This window comes from Salvelinus fontinalis, chromosome 27 (assembly GCF_029448725.1).
Source record: "Salvelinus fontinalis isolate EN_2023a chromosome 27, ASM2944872v1, whole genome shotgun sequence".
Lineage (NCBI taxonomy): Eukaryota > Metazoa > Chordata > Actinopteri > Salmoniformes > Salmonidae > Salvelinus > Salvelinus fontinalis.
The window spans coordinates 16,459,749-16,478,060 of NC_074691.1; the positions used below are offsets into that span (position 1 = coordinate 16,459,749).

Consider the following 18,312-nt stretch of genomic DNA (forward strand, 5'->3'; position numbering starts at 1 on the left):
AGGCAGTTAACACTGACTGATGTTCCTCTCGCACTTCACCTTTTACAACATCCTGTACTTTGAACTTTGGGGGTGAGATTTTCACTACCGTTTCTCAAATCTGTTTCAAATGACTCCTGAGGGCACGGATCCAGTCAGCAGATGCTACTGTATGTGAGAAGAAAGAAAATGTTCTCTTCACCACAACAAGTTAAAGGGAGGCCCATGGGAGTCAGTCACACTGCCTGCCAAACCACAGCCAAGCATCTCACTCCCACAGTACAGTTCCACTGTACGAACAGTTGTCTCAGTTCCCTTCCTAGCATGCCCCGATAAAATAATTAATGGGACACTGGGATCTGGTTCTTCAGCTCAAATCAGTGAATGCGCCACAGCGCTCTCTTCCCTCGATCTCTCCCTCTATTTCCTTCCCTACCCCCACAAATTCACACAGCCTGCTGCACAAGCTTTTTTTCCAAGGAGAGGAGAATGTAGGTCAGCTCTCTGACGGCTGTGGAAGCACAGCTGAGCACCCGCTCCATTCCTCTCCACCACACACACACAGAAATCTGATCATCCTCACAAGGTTTTGGATCATGCTTGTCCATTAAAAACATCAATGTAAAATCAAGCTTACCATTTCATCACTATAATATTACCAAAATAATTTAGCCTATATGAATATGAAGCTTTTCGCCTTTTAACCCATGCACACTAATGCAGGTGCCTTGGGTTAAAAAACGAATTCCTCACTAAGCTTGTGAAAAGGAATGCTTTAAACATAACTACACTGAAAAGGCTGTCGAGAATGGTTGTGCTTAAATGTACATTTTAGGCAGATCTTAAAATACCTGGTCTGATTTAGCTCCCACCACATTCTCTACCTACATTATGAATATGCTTTAATATTAAAGGGGCAGTCAGAGGTTACTACATCTATTTCAGGACTAATAGATTAATGATATGTACCCATGGATTCTTAAAGAATATAAATTAGAAATGTCTCTTGAGCTTAGTTCATCTGTCGTACCCCACCAGAAACCAAAATAAATGCTTGTTTTACTCCAATGTTTGTAAACAAAGTAAACAAACACTATATAGCTGCAAAACATGGTCAAAACTATAATTTTGATATCATGATCAGTCCTTGCATCCATAGCTCTGTATATGAGAATGGTGATGCTTCTCTAGCCCCATCCCTCAGCTTGTTACCGAAACAGGGGTCAGGGAGTCACTTTGTTATTGTTTCAACTGCTGATTGACACTAAGCCTACAAATCAAAATTATGTCACAAATAGTTCAAAATGAATCTATCCTAAACCCTGACCATCTTCCCCTCTTTTATGACACATGACTGACACATTGTTATTGTATTTCCCTGTCTCCCTCTTCTGAGAAATGCTCAAATCAAGGCCATGGCCATATAAATTAATCTGCTACTGTGCTGGAATGTTGCAGGTAACAAGGTTGTCTATTCTTGCGACATATTGTTTATTACCCAAACCCACCCACCGTCCTAATGTGTGATACATTTCTTACTCTCTTTCAGCAAAAGAAAACACCGCCAATGAGGCCTAGGCAAGTAGCCTACACACACTTTTTGCTCAGCCTATCCTAATTGCACTGAATTTACAACCAAATATGTGCATAAAGAAACCCAAATTAAAATATGGATTCTTAGATCCTCCCCCACAAAGCTAATAAGAATTCAATACATTTCCTAATGGATAATGAAGAGGATATGCATTCTATAGAAAATAATGAATGATGAGGAAGGTGTGTTCTACGACACGCTAGCAGAGTTGAACTAAGCTTCCATGGAGTTGCCTTATTTTCCAGAGAACGCATAGAGCCACGAGTTGATTATCCCTTTTATACCATGGCTATAATTTAACACATTTGCAGCTAGAAATGTGTTCAACATCCACTGAAGTAGCTAGCAAGTTCACTAGATAGTGACAGTAGTTGCATTGGTAACCAAACAGACTTGCTAGTTTAGTTAACCAAACCATCAGTCCTAGCTTGCTATTATAAAAATCTGATTCAACAATGCCAATGTTTTCAATTTGACTTTTGTTTTCAAAAACAGCTCAAACATAAAATGAACCATAGCCATTGAATTCTACCATGCAAATAGAGCCCCACAGTAGGTGTCATAATACCCAGCGGTCAAACAGGGACATGCTTCCAATCATTTTGCCACCATTCATTTTTCATAGGGAACTTTAGAAACACTTAAAATAAGGGCTGTGTTTTGTGTAGGCTAACCCTGGCAAGACGTTTTGCTAATCATGTACATCTCTCTAGGACAGGGTGACTTATCAATTTATTTGGCTCCATTTACTCTCAGAATCGAAAATGCTAATTAGCATCAAAGTAGACATCATGCAAAACTACAAATCCCAGCACGCCACCCCAATTGACACCTTTGCTAACAGGTAGTGTCAATTTAAAACTGCCACAGGAGAGTTCACAGGATTGTCAAATTTAAAGAAATGTAGCCAATTTACTAGATAGTTAATCCAGAGATTCTTACCTTTGCCTCGATTTGGTAGTGTCATCCCGATCATGGCATTTGTAGTTCTTTGATAGCCATATTAGCATTTAATTGGGGGGGGGGGGGTAAATACAGGCGAATATATTGATCAGACACCTTGTCCTAGAGAGATTTACACAGTTATCAAAACGTCACGCCAGGGTAAGCCTACATAAAACACAGCCCTTACTTTAAGTGTTTCTAAAATACCATATGAGGAAAATTAATGGTGGAATAATTATTAGAACCATTTCCTTGTTTGACACTAGGTTTTATGACTCATACTGTGTTACTCTATAAAGGGAACTAATGCATGCTCTAGAATGCCAATCAAAAACAAAGATTCAATAATGCCATGGTATAAAATACTATGTGTAACAAAAGACCGTCCACAACTGAGGATAATGTCACTACATGTACTTGAATTTGACTGAAGGCAATGCCTCACTGGTGGTGTGGCCAAAGCAACGTCAGTAATTCCATAATGAGGCCTCACCCTCCAGTCCAATCACGCAGGTGCAAACCTGTCAATGAAGTTACCATCGTCACAAATTGATCCCTAATTGATTAGCTACCGTGACCAATAAAAATACGCCCAATTCCCCATTTATCAATGGCTAGGTAGGGAGAACTTTGACTTCCCCGCGTGGTCGCACTTAATCCAAACGGTACTATAATGTTTGATTAACCAAATAGGGCCACTAATGTAGCTAATAAAAACAATTCATAGAATCGAAGATTGCTCGCCATCTGGCAAACAAGAGGCACGTGCTCTACTACTCCATAACGAGACATTTCCAATCACATCTACTGGGTCAAGGACTCAACGTTGGCGATAGCTGTCTTCCTTACATGCAACAAACTTCTCAAACAAATCAACTTGTTTGCAATCTCACAAATTAACGTCTTAATATATCGGTATCAAATACATGGTTTCAATTGAATGATTTATTGGAAGGTCAACGTTAGCTGGCTAACTGGCCCACTTCACGTTTGATCCTTCGCTACTAGCTAACGTTAGCTGGCTTGTTCGCAGTCCGCGGCTAAATCTGGTTTAGTCCAAACTATTTTGCGGCAGTTCTGCAGGGTGTTGTGCTGACTTACCTGCCTAAATCTCCGTATACGTTGGTGTTTATCTTCTATATTTATTCAATTCCAATGCAATCTGTCGTTGATTAAAGTTAGACGCTCAATTTCCATGCAGAAATTGGCTAATTCGGATGTAAATATTTTACAGTAAAGCCCGTAAATTGGGCGGCCAGTGCCAGCTAGTTCGAGTGCCTTGGTTTTCTGTTCTGCCGCTCCATGAATCAATGTCTTCCACACGCTATGGATAATGTGGTCTGGCGCTGTAGTTTGACACAAGCCAGGGAGAACATGGTTGTTGGCTAATGTTGACAAACAAGCCTGCGAGTAAAAATCACACTATTGAAGCTAGCGAGATTAGCAATGTTAGCTAATTCAAAGCCAGTTTCAAAATAATGTCGCTGTTTTCAGCTATACATTACTCCGTATCTCCTTCAAAAATTAAGTTATTACGAAATCCAATTTGCGCCTTTGAAATTGTCATGCACGGTTTACTAATATTTGACTCTTTATGTCGCGTAGCTCTCTCCCCTCCGCCATTTTCAACATGTCGCTACACAAACAAACAATGGTAGCTCGTGCACGCACAATGACAGCAAATAGGCTCGTTCCTGAGGAGAGGGCAAAGAAGCAAGCTGTACTTGAAATGTCACCATAGAGATGTAAAACAGTTGCACGAAAATCCTTTTATAGAGCCTGTGGTTTTTTGTTATGAATGTTGTTTTTTTACAAGCATCTGTGTTGTACCTCGGAGATGAAGTTCACATAGTGGGATAGCTCTAATTTGGCAATGAAGTCAGTTTGAACAGTTCAGATTATTTATCCATTTATTTCGTACACATACTTTACATACACATTGTCATGTCAGAAATATATTCAAGACAATACCTATTGTTTTTAGAGAGAGACTGAACACTTGTTATTGTTTTACGCTTCGCACGCCACTAGGTGGCAGATTAGACATAGCAAGGATGGGGAGTCTTCGATGTAGTTTTTCTGCGACAGCACATATTTTTACGCGGATTCGTGATGGCAGAGCAGGATTCTGAGTACGTATTTGTTTACATGTCGATCTAAGTGCATCCTTTGTTAAATTAATCATATTCATAAATTCTCTAGTTTAAATGTAACAGTCCAATATAATTCCGTCAAGCCGTGTATTTGTATGATTTGTCTGAAAGATAAGCAATACAGGGCGCTAGATAAATGGGTCAGTTACACATGATAATCCCATCAACCGGAACTATGCAAACATAATGACATTTTACGGTTTCGACACAGGTAATACGACACAATCTGCAAACAAATAATTGTGCAATGTGACCAGAATGGCATGTAACTAGTTACTTTTATTTTCGTTTGCCTTCAAAGACTGGCTAGCTAACCTCATTTCACTCAATCAGATCCGAATGTCATGCATTTTTTGTCACAGCTCGATAGGGGAATAATCGATGTCAATAGACCCCTTTCTATGTTTGCAAACATTGCCGCACGAGGGCGATGCGCCCAAATTGGTGGCAGTACAAGGGGGAGTTTCTTATGAGTGCATTTAACACTACTTTTGGATTTTAATGTTCGCATGAATGTCACGCTAAATGTGTTTGTCATCGCAAATCAACTGCATTATACTTAAAACACTTCAACCAGTAAAATGGCTCTTTGGCTAGCTTTAGCTACAGCCTATATCAGTGAGCGTTAGCATTCTAGCCAACTGCTGCAAATACCACTCTTTGCGACTGTTCAATCAATAATCAAAACATAATTGTAAGTGTATGAGAACCTCCAAAACGTTGTTTTGTTTAGGCGTAATAACGTAAATATAGGCTGTTGAATTGGCGCAGATGGCGACGTCTTTCTTACTGCCACCAAGAGTCGCTCGCATCTGTGCATGACGTCAGTGTCATGTACTGGGACGCATCTGTGCATGACGTCAGTGTCATGTACTGGGAAGTAGTCTATAGTTAAGTGTGCTTTGTCATTTTTGTCTTACCATTGTATAATCTGTATATAAGTGTTGAGATGTCTTTGTATGTTGTCTTGTGCATTTATTTTGTTCGTACTATCTTATCATTTCTTATTGTTGCATTGTCGAGAAGGAACTAGAAAGTGTGCATTTCGTTGGACGTGTATACCATGTGTATCCTGTACATACGACTAATCAAACCTGAAACGTGTTTAGAGCGAAGAGGGTGATAAAGTTGGTTCCTGAGAACCTTCTGAAGAAGAGGAAGGCCTATCAAAGCCACTGAGGCAAAGTGTGTACTTCCTAGAGAAGAGAAAGGTAATTAGCAGTGGTCAGTTTTACCATAGTGGTCTTCTAATCATTTACCATGAACATTTTGATGAAGTTGTTGGACATCAACAAGTGTAGATTGTGCTCATCCAGGTATCCAAAAGCAAACCCTTGAAGTTCAAACACATGGAGGACTTCCTGAAGGATCGCCATAGAAAGCATCGCGAATGAAACCCGTATCAGGTGATCAGTTCACAGACCAGCTCCAGCCATGCCCTCTGCAAAGAACAGACTGGCCTTCACTGTCCGCATCAGAGAGTGAGTGACTGAAATCTGTAGCTACATGATCTGATTGCAATGGTGGTGCAAATAAAGCTGTTGGCAGCCCTTTTTGAGCTAATCTTTTATTCAGATCCCCATTAGCTGTTGAAGCAGCAGCTATTCTTCCTGGGATCCACACAATATAGAACATGAGAAAACTATTGTACAAGAACACCACAACCAAAGAACACGACTACTTCAAAAAAATAACCAGACTAAGAACAACAAAAAAATAAACACTATTCTCAAACCATTTATGTGCTTTGTATATGTAGACACTTTAGGCTGTTGCAGCTGAGTAATAGAGCTGAAAATGTTGTGTTCACACACCTATTGTGTATACTCACAATGGAGTAGTGACTATGCACAATCATCTGGAATACACTTTCATCAGTTCCTCTTTAGTGGTCTGGCTGAATATCGAGGTCATATTTTCATATTTTCTCTTTGTGCAGGATTAAAGGAGTCAGTCCCAGAGTTCAGAAGGTGGTCCAGATGTTACGACTAAGAAAGATCTTCAGTGGTGCCTTTGTCAAAATGAACAAGACCTCTATGGCTATGTTGAAAATGGTTGAGCCTTATGTGGCATGGGGGTAAGTAAGAGGGGAGGGTCTGACTTGGTGAGAATGAAAAGCTTAGCAACTTGATGTAATGAGGTGACTCCACATTGACGTTGCCGCTATCATTTCTTATAACCGACAATAACTTTTGAACACCAGATCGGCAGTTACTTATCTCAATTCCGCCTTCAACTTCGACTCATCTGTTTAGTCACTTGATAATATGATGGATGACCTCCAATCGCAGATTTGCTATTAAAGGGACTTGTAACTGCAATATTCTCTGCTGTTCTGAAACATGACTTTCGGACAAGATACCTCCCATGCAATGTTCCCTCTAATATTTTTCGGCACTGAGAATTTCAGGTCTGCTGAGCGCAAACTTGTGAACCTTGTGAAATTTCTGGTGTGCGCTTACTGTGAACAGTGAGGCTGTACCCGATTTAATTTACAGTTTTAAGTGGCCAAGTAGTGTGGGCCTATCAGAGTGGCCTACCATTAAAAATAAATAAACAATGGAGAAAATGCATCCCATAACATCTTAACATGGAAATAGCTGTTCTATCATTCAGCCTACAGTAGTAGCCAATGTGTGGTGTTCAATGTAGGCCTACGTTCCGTGAGACTTAAAAAATGTAAATTAAAAAAAACATTCAAGGCTTGACATTAACCTGTTTATCCACTTGTCCTTTAGATAAGGTGACTAAACAGTTTGTTGTGGTGTTTGATGCAAGAAACCACTTAACAAAATTCCTTATTCCCATACCATTATTCCAGACAATCAGACATATTATGCTACACTCTGCCTATTGGCGACTTCGCTTATTCAAGCCTGTCTCAAATAACAACATTGCCCCATTTTAAGACATAAAAAGCTCTACCTGACTCTTTTCAAAGATGGCTAGAAATATACATGTTTAGTGCCAATGTTGGAAGCAATCAATCCCACATTGCTGACTATAAATTAGCTATAACTGGCCTAATAACTCACTAACTAGCAAAGAATATGAACAAAAGTGCACATGTGGCTACATGCAGCTCTTTCTTTGATTGCAAAACAAGCACATAATAATCGGTGCTGCTTATGTTGTAAAACAGTTCAAAGTGAATGGCATAAATCCATATGTGTGACTCACCACCTGGATTAGGTCTTGTAGCAACATTTGAATTTCAGTTTTTTTTTTTTTTTTTACATTGGATAAAAGTAGAGACTCGGAGCTACAAAATGGTATATCATACACTGCATTTGAGGAAAGAATGGGAAAGTAATTATGCTTTGAATGTCTTTCAATGTTTTGGTACTACTATTGGAGAGCCCTTTGTCTACACCCATTCAACATTGTTCTCACCCTCTTAAGCCTTAGCCCCACCCATCGCTTTAAGAGTTGATCTGAGCATTCTGTACTAACTTGCCAGCTACTTCCAGACATTTTAAGAGAGAGAGAGAGAGAGAAGAGCTCACTGAACATTACTCACCCTAGCAGAGCTGGTTAGGCTGTTATGTAAAGAGCGCACACTGGATGCTCTGGCCAATAAGTAAGGTTGATCCAAAAGCTCTGATCTCACAACCACAGTCAAGCACCCAAGCTAACTGGCTAACATTGGCTAGCTACTTCCAGACACATAAGAGAACACCCCACTCTGACCATTTTATCCAGAGCGTTGGTGACTTATTGTGCTGCTGGCAACAATTTAATTATCCTTTGTTGCCGACGTTTACTGACACGGACATATTCATCAGGTATTGAGCGTTCTAAAATTAATCAGTTATTCTGTGCTCTGGCACACTAAGACGAGTATTTTGTTAAAAAAATGTAGCTAGATAACATTTTCTACGTTCTAACGGCTCTCCTGTGAAGTCGTGACTTGCGACATACGCCTAGTTTCCTGAATCGGGTCACATATAGCAATGGTCTATTTGCATATAGGCTTACTGCAGCTTTGATTGGTTATGGTGCACTGGTCTGTGTAGGGTACGGGCCTGGGTTGCAATAGAATCCTACTCTGATGCGCTCTGCCACAAAAATCTCTTGCATAGCTCATTTTTGTTTTGGTATGTGTCACGTTCCTGACCTGTTTTCCTTGTTTGTATGTGTTTAGTTGGTAAGGGCGTGAGTTGGGGTGGGCATTCTATGTTATGTGTTTCTATGTTGGGTTAAATGTGTTGCCTGATATGGTTCTCAATTAGAGGCAGGTGTTTGACGTTTCCTCTGATTGAGAACCATATTAAGGTAGGCTGTTCTCACTGTTTGTTTGTGGGTGATTGTTGCTGTGTCTGTGTTTGTTACACCACACGGTACTGTCTCGTCTCGTTCATTTAGTTCATTCCTGTTCGTGCGTTCTTCGTTTTATGTAGTTCTCATGTTCAGGTCTGTTTAACGTCGTTTGTTGTTTTGTAATTATCAAGTGTATTTTCGTGTCAGTGTTCGTCTTGTCAATTAAATTCATCATGTATTCATCACCCGCTGCGCCTTGGTCCACTCTCTCACCAAAAGACGACCGTTACAAAATCACCCACCAAGGAAGGATCAAGCAGCGGGTTAACGGGCAGCAGCAACAGCGCAAGAAGGAGGAATGGACATGGGAGGAAGTTTTGGATGGCAAGGGTTGCTACACATGGGAGGAGATCCTGGCTGGAAGAGATCGCCTCCCATGGGAACAGCTGGAGGCAGTTAGGAGAGCAGAGGCAACCGGAGAGAGGAACCGGCGTTATGAGGGTACGCGGCTAGCACGGAAGCCTGTGAGTCAAGCCCAAAAATTTCTTGGGGGGAGGCTACAAGGGAATGTGGCGAAGTCAGGTAGGAGACCTGCGCCAACTCCCCGAGCTTACCGTGGAGAGCGAGAGTACGGGCAGACACCGTGTTATGCGGTAAAGCGCACGGTGTCTCCTGTACGTGTGCTTAGCCCGGTGCGGGTTATTCCACCTCCCCGCACTGGCAGGGCTAGATTGAGTATTGAGCCGGATGTCATGAAGCCGGCCCAACGCATCTGGCCACCAGTGCATCTCCTCGGGCCGGCATACATGGCACCAGCCTTACGCATGGTGTCCCCGGTTCGCCTACATAGCCCAGTGCGGGTTATTCCACCTCCCCGCATTGGTCGGGCTACGGGGGGCATACAACCAGGTAAGGTTGTACGCCTGCATGGTCCGGTATATTCGGCGCCACCTCCCCGCCCCAGCCCAGTACCACCAGTGCCTACACCACGCACCAGGCTTCCTGTGCGTCTCCAGAGCCCTGTTCCTCCTCCACGCACTAGCCCTATGGTGCGTGTCTTCAGCCCGGTAACACCAGTTCCGACACCACGCACCAAGCCTCCTGTGCGTCTCCAGAGCCCTGTTCCTCCACCACGCACTAGCCCTGTGGTGCGTGTCTCCAGCACAGTACCTCCAGTTCCGGTACCACGCACCAAGCCTCCTGTGCGTCTCCAGAGTCCTGTGCGTCCTGTTGCTGCTCCCCGCACTAGCCTGAAGGTGCGTGTCCTTAGCCCGGTACCTCCAGTTCCGGCACCACACACCAGGCCTACAGTGCGCCTCAGCCGGCCAGAGTCTGCCGTCTGCCAAGCGCCGCATGAACTGCCCGTCTGCCCAACGGCGCCTGAACTGCCCGTCTGCCCAACGGCGCCTGAGCTGTCCGTCTGCCAAGCGCCGCATGAACTTCCCGTCTGTACTGAGCCTGCAAAGCCGCCCGTCTGTACTGAGCCTTCAAAGCCGCCCGTCTGTCATGAGCCTTCAGAGCCATCAGCCAGACAGGAGCCGCTAGAGCCGTCCGCCAGACAGGAGCCGCTAGAGCCGTCCGCCAGACAGGAGCCGCTAGAGCCGTCCGCCAGACAGGAGCCGCTAGAGCCGTCCGCCAGACAGGAGCCGCTAGAGCCGTCCGCCAGACAGGAGCCGCTAGAGCCGTCCGCCAGACAGGAGCCGCTAGAGCCGTCCGCCAGACAGGAGCCGCTAGAGCCGTCCGCCAGACAGGAGCCGCTAGAGCCGTCCGCCAGACAGGAGCGGCCAGAGCCTTCCGCCAGAAAGGAGCGGCCAGAGCCTTCCGCCAGCCATGAGCGGCCAGAGCCTTCCGCCAGCCATGAGCGGCCAGAGCCTTCCGCCAGCCATGAGCGGCCAGAGCCTTCCGCCAGCCATGAGCGGCCAGAGCCTTTCGCCAGCCATGAGCGGCCAGAGCCTTCCGCCAGCCAGCCATGAGCGGCCAGAGCCGCCAGCCAGCCATGAACGGCCAGAGCCGCCAGCCAGCCATGAGCGGCCAGAGCCGCCAGCCAGGATCCGCCAGCCAGTCCGGTGCTGCCCCTCAGTCCGGTGCTGCCCCTCATTCCATTGCAACCCCTTAATCCAGTGGGGTTAATTTGGAGGGTGGCCATTTGGAGGAAGATACAGAAGCGGGGTTTGATTATGGTGGGGTGGGGACCACGTCCGGAGCTGGAGCCGCCACCGTGGACAGATGCCCACCCAGACCCTCCCCTAGACTTTAGGTGGTGCGCTCGGAGTTCGCACCTTGAGGGGGGGTTCTGTCACGTTCCTGACCTGTTTTCCTTGTTTTTGTATGTGTTTAGTTGGTAAGGGCGTGAGTTGGGGTGGGCATTCTATGTTATGTGTTTCTATGTTGGGTTAAATGTGTTGCCTGATATGGTTCTCAATTAGAGGCAGGTGTTTGACGTTTCCTCTGATTGAGAACCATATTAAGGTAGGCTGTTCTCACTGTTTGTTTGTGGGTGATTGTTGCTGTGTCTGTGTTTGTTACACCACACGGTACTGTCTCGTCTCGTTCATTTCGTTCATTCCTGTTCGTGCGTTCTTCGTTTTATGTAGTTCTCATGTTCAGGTCTGTTTAACGTTGTTTGTTGTTTTGTAATTATCAAGTGTATTTTCGTGTCAGTGTTCGTCTTGTCAATTAAATTCATCATGTATTCATCACCCGCTGCGCCTTGGTCCACTCTCTCACCAAAAGACGACTGTTACAGTATGTTGCATTGAAAGTGGCTATTGCGTTAATTTGATCACAATTCCCACGGTAAAGGGAAAAGTGAATTGTGTTAACTAACATGAGAAAACTTTCTCGAGTTGAGTGGAGTTCAATCTCGTGCTTCTCTGAACGGGCTGATTTTTCTTCTGCCCATCAGTCCCCGGGGAGCTGTGCTCCTGCGCGCAGCTTGGAGGGAACATTGCCCCAATGGCTATCCAGCTTGATGGCTTCTCCATTCACTAAGCGGACTGTCAAGGAAATTGAGAGGGGGAGGAGTTTGCCTCATCAACAACAAATGGTTTTCTGACTCGAGCACGGTGGAAGTCTCAAACCATTGTTCACCAGTTTTGGAATACCTGATGATCAAATGCCTACCCTTCTACCTCCCGAGGGAGTTTTCAGCTGTTATTATGACTATTGTATACATTCAACCTTAGAACAAGAAAAATAACAAATGATAAACAAGCAGGAAAACTTGCACCCGGACGCTGCTTTTCTTGTTGCCGGCGATATTAATTCTGCATCATTAAGACACGTGATGCCCAACTTCCAACATGTCTCCTTCGCCACTAGGGGCGATAAAGTCCTAGACCACTGTTACTCTACCCACAAGCAGGCATACAACACCCTCCCTCATCCCCATTCTGCAAATCGGATCATGTTTAGCAGAAGCTCAAACAGGAAGTATCTGTGACTTGCTCCGTTGAGAAACGATAATCGGAATCAGAGATTATGCTACAGGACTGCTTTGCTAGCGCTGATTGGAATATGTTACGAGACTCAACGAGCTCACCACCTCAGTCACCAGCTTCATTAGGAAATGCATCGGCGATGTTCCCACAGTGACGGTTCGCTGCTTCCCCAATCAAAAGCCCTGGGTTAACACTGAGGTTGGTGCTAAGCTAAAGGACAGGGCTACCGCGCACAGGGCAACCAGCCTTGAGGCTATGGCTGAGGACGGGATCAAGTACAAGAAGTCCCACTAAGACCTCCGCAGAGTCATCAAACGAGCAAAATGACAATATAGGAATAAGGTGGAATCATATTCCAGACTCCCGCATGTGGCAGGGGCTACAGTCCATTACAGATTACAAAGGAAGACCCTGCCGTAATTTTCCCAACGATGCCGCTCTACCAGAAATAGTCAACATCAATAACAGCATACTGTGCTGTGCGTGAGGGCCTCCACCGACTCATAGGACTGGGCGATTTCGCTCTCCTAGGCTGAAGTGAGTAAGGGCCGGACAGTATTCCAAGATGCGTTCTCAGAGCATGCGCAGAACAGCTGGCAGGCATATTAACATTTTTGACCTCTTTGTCCCAGTCTGTAATCCCCATGTCTTAAACTGACCACCATCCATCATTCCTGTTCCTATTTAACTCTAAGGCGTCATGCTACAATGACTACCACCCTGACGCACTCACATCTGCAATCATGAAGCTCTTTGAAAGGCTGGTTATGGCACACCCACTCCATCATCCCAGACACCCTGTACCCACTCCAATTTGCATTCCGCCCCAACAGATCCATAGATGACGCAATCTCAATTGCGCTCCACTGCCCTCACCTAGATAAGAGAAATATCTATGTGAAAATGCTGTTCATTGACTACAGTTCAACGTTCAGCACCATTGTCCCCTCCAAGTTCATCACCAAGCTTAGGACCCTGTGACTGAACACATCCCTCTGCAACTGGATCCTGGACTTCCTGACGGGCCGACCCTAGGTGGTGAGGGTAGGCAATATGCCCTCCTCCATGCTGACCCTAAACACGGGTGCCCCACATGGGGGGGGGGGGGTGTTTACGCCCCTCCTGTACAGGCCCTGTTCACCTATGACTGCGTGGCCATGCATGATTCCCAACATCAAGTTTGCTGACGACACGACGCTGGTAGGCTTGATCACCGCGACAATGATATATCCTACAGGGAGGAGGTCAGTGACCTGGTAGTGTGGTGCCTGGACAACAACCTCTTCCTCAACATCAGTAAGATCAAGGCGCAGATCTTGGACTGCAGTGGAGCGGGTCAATAGCTTCAAGTTCCTCTGTGTCCAAATCACTAAGGTCTTAAAATGGTCCACGCACAGTCAAAGGCGCAAAAGCGGTGTGAAACGAAAATCGTTTGACTCCAGTCACCAAAGCCATAGACTGTTCTCTCTGCTTCTGCGCGGTACCAGTGCATCAAGTCTGATGCCAATCGGCTCCTGAACAGCTTCTATCCCAAGGCCATAGGACTGCTAAATATCAAACAAAGTGGCTACACGGACTGAGTTGACCCTTGAACACTATGTGACCAAAGGTATGTGGACACCTGCTCAAACATCTCATTCCAAAATCATGGTAATTATTATGTTGCTTTGTTGCTACAACAGCCTCCACTCTTCTGGGAAGTTTTTCCACTAGATGTTGGAAATTGCTTCGGGGACTTGCTTCCATTCAGCCACAAGCATTATTGAGGTCGGGCACTGATGTTGGGCGATTAGGCCTGGCTCGCAGTCGGTGTTCCAATTCATCCCAAATGTGTTCTATGGGGTTGAGGTCAGGGCTCTGTGCAGGCCAGTCAAGTTCTTCCACACCAATCTCTAGAAATCATTTAGGTGTGGACTTCGCTTTGTACGTGGGCATTGTCATGCTGAAACAAGAAAGTGCCTTCAACAAACTGTTGCCACAAAGTTGAAAGTACAGATTTGTCTAGAATGTCATTGTATGCTGTAGTGTTATGATTTCCCTTGACTGGAACTAAGGGCCTAGCCCGACCATGAAAAACAGCTCCAGACCATTATTTCTCCTCCACCAAACTTTACAGTTGGCACTATGCATTCGTGCAGGTTGCGTTTGCATGGCATCCATCAAACCCAGATTCATCCATCGGACTGCCAGATGTCAGAGCGTGATTCATCACTCCAGAGAGCGCATTTCTACTGCTCCAGGGTCCAGTGGCGGCAAGCTTTACACCACTCCAGCCGAAGCTTGGCATTGCGCATGGTGAACTTAGGCTTGTGTGCGGCTGCTCGGCCATGGAAACCCCTTTCATGAAGCTCCCAACAAACAGTTATTGTGCTGACGTTGCTTCCAGGGGCCGTTTGGAACTTGGTAGTGAGTGTTGCAACCGAGGCCCGACCATTTTTGACACGCTACGAGCTTCAGCACTCGGCGGTCCCTTTCTGTGAGCTTGTTTCCTACTACTTTGCAGCTGAGCTGTTGTTGCTCCTAGACGTTTACACTTCACAATAACATTAATTACATTTGAACCAGGGCAGACTTGTTGGAAAGGTGGCACTCTATGACGTTGCCACGTTGAAAGTCTGCCAATGTTTGTCTATGGAGATTGCATGGCTGTATGCTTGATCTTATACACCTGTTGGCAATGGGTGTGGCAGAAATAGCAGAATCCACTAATTTGAAGGCGTATCCACATACTTTTGTATATAGTGCATTTTATTTTTGCACTGTCTATGCACACTCATGCACAGTCATTTACTGACACACATAACATAAATACATATTGATACTGACCCTACACACGTGCGCACACATTCACATACAAATATGTACGCTGCTGCTACTCTATCATATATCCAGAGGCCTAGTCACCTTACCCCTATACCTATCTACCCCTATCACTCCAGTATCCCTGCACATTATAAATATGGTATTAGAACTGACCCTGTATATGGCTTACTTTCTCATGTCCTGTTTGTATTTCTTGTGTTTTGTTCTACCTTATTTTTACATAGAACAAAAATATAAACCATGTAAAGTATTGGTCCCATGTTTCATTATCTGAAATAAAACATCCCAGAAATGTTTCATTTGCACAAAAAGCTTATTTCCCTCAAATGTGCACATTTGTTTTCATCCCTGTTAAGGAGCATTTTACCTGACGACAGGTGTGGCATATCAAGAAGCTGATTTAAAGTGCATGATCATTACACAGGTGCACCTTGTGCTGGGGGCAAAAGGCCACTGTAAAATGTGCAGTTTTGTTACACAACAAAATGCCACAGATGTCTCAAGTTATGAGGGAGCGTGCAATTGGCATACTGACTGCAGGAATGTCCACCAGAGCTGTTGCCAAAATGTCATGTTCACTTCTCTACCATAAGCTGCCTACGTAATTTTAGAGAATTTGGCAGCACATCCAACCGGCATCACAACTGCAGACCCCGTGTAACCACGCCAGCCCAGGATCTCCACATCTGTATTCTTAATCTGCAGGATTGTCTGAGACCAGCCACCTGGACAGCTGATGAAACTGTGGGTTTGCACGAGCAAAGAATTTCTGCAGAAACTGTCTCAGGGAAGTTGATCTGCGTGCTCGTCGTCCTCATCAGGGTTTTGACCTGACTGCAGTTTGGCGTCGTAACCGACTTCAGTGGGCAAATGCTCACCTTTGATGGCCACTGGCAGACTGAAGAAATGTGCTCTTCATGGATGAATCCCGGTTTCAACTGTACCGGGCACATGGCAGATAACGTGTATGGCGTTGTGGGCGAGCGGTTTGCTGATGTCAATGTATTGAACAGAGTGCCCCATAATGTGGTTATGGGCAGGCATAAGCTACGGAGAACTAACAAAATTGCATTTTATCAATGGCAATTTGAATGCACAGCGATACCGTGACGAAATCCGGTGGCCCTTTGTCTTGCAGTTCATCTACCGCCATCACTTCATGTTTCAGCATAATGTACGGCCCCATTTCGCAAGGATCTTTACACAATTCCTGGAAGCTGAATGTCCCAGTTCTTCCATGACCTGCATACATGTCACCCATTGAGCATGTCCAGGATGCTCTGGATTGACGTACGACAGCGTGTTCCAGTTCCCGGCAATATTCAGAGACTTCGCACAGCCATCGAAGAGAAGCGGGTCAACATTCCACAGGCCACAATCAAGTCTGATCAACTCTGAGAAGATGTCTCGCTGCATAAGGAAAATGGTCACACCACGCCCCTTTTTTATTTATTTTGAAGGATCTGTGACCAACTATCTAATCCCAGTAATATGACATCCATAGATTAGGGCCTAGTTGACTGATTTCCGTATGAACTGTAACTCAGTAAAATCTTTAAATTGTTGCATGTTGCGTTTTTTAAATATTTGTGTTCAGTGATGCTGCATTGTTGGGTTTAGAGCTTGCAATGAAGACATTTCACTGTACTTGTGCATGTGAAATTCACTTAACCTGTAGAACCAGCTGGTTTGACAGTGTATTGTACTAACGATGGTGAATTATTCACACTAAACAGGTTTCCCAACTTGAAGTCTGTTCGTGAGCTGATCTTGAAAAGAGGACAGGCAAAGATTGACAAGCGAAGGGTCGCTCTCACAGACAACACACTCATTGAGCAGCATATGGGTAAGGATCAATTTATAGTATGTATTTTTCATCAGTCTGAAGTAACAAGTCTTGATACATTTAGTATGTGCTTGTCAAATGTAGCAAAACAAATGTTGCATCACGCTCAGATCATGCAGAACATTTGAAAAGGTGGTTTTGCGACAGTGATTTTCATTGAGATACATGTACAATGTTTACATCTCCTCTCAGGCAAATACGGCATCATCTGTCTAGAGGACCTGATCCATGAGATCTACTCTGTGGGGATGAACTTCCGTGTGGTCAGCAACTTCATATGACCGTTGAAGCTGTCTGTGGCTCGTCACGCTGCCAGGGACAAGGCAGGTCTTTTGAAGGACATCGGCAACCCAGGGCCCAGAGGGACGGACGTTAACTCAATCATCAGGCAGCTCAACTGAGGCTGCACGACAGACACTTTCACGTCAGACTTTTTCCTAGAGCCAGTGAGTACCTTTTTTTTTTTATATAGGCTACTCATTGCTGGTTCTGTAAGTAATTTCCTTCATGTCTGCAAGATTACGAATTGCCCAGTGTGGCATGAGAATACTTTTATTTTTTGATCCCTTACAGATTCATAAGGATTCAATTAATCTTTGTCTTACCACCACTGGGACCCAGCTGGCAGAGTTCACACTGGGCCTGATCAGATTTTTACACATGGAAAGACTGCCCCTCTCTGGACTACGTTGTGATTAGACAGCAGTTTGTCCCTCTGTTTTGTTGAACAGTTGGTAATCTCATGTTACCACCTCTGCAGAGGTTCCGTATTAAGGAGATTCTAATAGCTTTATCACTACTTACTTTTACCCCTCAGGTTGTTGAAGGGATGTAATTATGCTTACTATGTATGTGAGATGAATGTTTTTTAATAAACAAACAATTTTTGTACTTGGGTGCAGACAATGATGCCTTTTTTTAATGTCTCAATTCCTGCAATTTCTTCCTCAAAAGGTTCTCCTGCCACTGGCTGCTCAATGTGTCACAATCAATTTAGGGAGATGTGACTCATCCAGCCCAGTGGAGGAGGGGGGGGGGGGGGTCGGGGGAAACTGCATCCCAGGGTGCTGCAATGCAGGGACATGTGCTATTTGTGCCAGCAACATTTGATTTGTCTATGTATGCATGTTCTAATTTCGGTATATGAATGGTTGGAAATGTAAGACATGTTATGCATATTAAAATCTACAGTAGAGCATGACAGTAAGTATACATCGAGGGACTTAAAAGGGGGTACAAATCTGTCTCGCTGCTCTGCATCATATCAGGGTG

The 18,312-nt window shown here is 44.8% G+C and overlaps 1 protein-coding gene and 1 pseudogene across 2 annotated transcripts in view; one reads left to right on the plus strand and one right to left on the minus strand.

Moving 5' to 3' along the window:
* ncoa1 (nuclear receptor coactivator 1) overlaps positions 1–4,163 on the minus strand; it is a 76,545-nt gene extending 72,382 nt beyond the window's left edge. For both annotated transcript variants that reach the window (XM_055885028.1, XM_055885027.1), the window contains exon 1: positions 3,620–4,163. The gene's annotated coding sequence lies outside the window, so the exon portion shown is untranslated. The remainder of the gene's footprint in view (positions 1–3,619) is intronic.
* A 62-nt stretch (positions 4,164–4,225) lies between these two features.
* Positions 4,226–17,931, plus strand: LOC129825162 (60S ribosomal protein L7-like 1; annotated as a pseudogene).
* Positions 17,932–18,312: the final 381 nt, after the last annotated feature.